We start from the raw sequence: 1,097 nt of genomic DNA, 5'->3' as shown, positions 1-1,097 counted from the left end.
AAAAAAAAACTGCAGAAACTTTCGGCCACCTCCAATCACGACCAAAATTTGACAGAATCTTCCTCTCAACATTTCGAACAACTTTCTAGAAGAAGTCGAAGCTCAATTCTAAGCCTAAACAGGTCAATCGACTGAAAATATAAAAATCCCCAATTTTAAACCCTAAAAACTTCAAATCTTCGATTCTCTTCACACACACCGAATCGAGCTACCAAATTCTAGGGGAATGTAGTACTAATCAAACTCAACTTATCCATATATAGAACTCACCAAATGGTGACCTAAGGAAGGAGAAATTCGATCGACACCGAATCCGAACCGGCGGAGTTTTGGAGCTCGATTTATCCCTCACGGCGGCGCCACTCGATGCACCACCTATCCAGCAATGAAGTAGAGACGACGGCGAAGCTTTTGGGACAAGTGTGGCGGTCTCCGGTGGCTTGACGACGGAGCTAGGCCAAGAAGAAAATCTGGCAGATAATAGACTTCTTACCATCCATCTTCGGCTATATAAAGAACTTTAGCCGACGAAATTCTTTATTTTCGTCGGCTAAACTCTTTTGAAAATTTTGGTTGACCGCTAAAAAATTTTGGTTGAAAATTTTGAAAATTTTTCGACTTTAGCCGACGACTTTTCATATATTTTCGTCGGCTAAAGTCATTTGAAAATTTTCCTCCAACTTTGGTTTACCGCCCAAAAAATTTTGAAATTTTGAAATTTTTTGACCTTAGCCGACGACTTTTTTAATATCTCGTCGGCTAAAGTCTATAAATTCACGAAAAATTTTGAAATTTTTTGACCTTAGCCGACGACTTTTTTAATATCTCGTCGGCTAAAGTCTATAAATTCACGAAAACGCTCATATCTCCCCCTATATTACGTAGTTTGGTCAAACCTTCCACACGAAAAACTCTCACGTAGATGAGACGCAACCGCCTATATAAAAAATTTGAGACATTTACCTTCCGACGATAGGGCTCCCCATAGGGAATAATAACGGTAAATAGGGTTGACCGCTACTATTGGCACCGAGACTTTACCCGATTTACATGATTTTTGAACCATAGCCGTATTTCACCATTCTGAACACATCTTA

General features: G+C 39.6%; 1 protein-coding gene across 1 annotated transcript in view; it reads right to left on the bottom strand.

Annotated features, from left to right (window-relative positions):
* Window positions 1-1,097, bottom strand: part of LOC101312525 (reticuline oxidase-like protein-like) — a 5,002-nt gene that overhangs the window by 1,063 nt on the left and 2,842 nt on the right. The window lies entirely within an intron of this gene.

This window comes from Fragaria vesca, linkage group LG3 (assembly GCF_000184155.1).
Source record: "Fragaria vesca subsp. vesca linkage group LG3, FraVesHawaii_1.0, whole genome shotgun sequence".
NCBI classification, from domain to species: Eukaryota; Viridiplantae; Streptophyta; class Magnoliopsida; order Rosales; family Rosaceae; genus Fragaria; species Fragaria vesca.
This window is presented reverse-complemented; position numbering and strand designations above follow the sequence as displayed.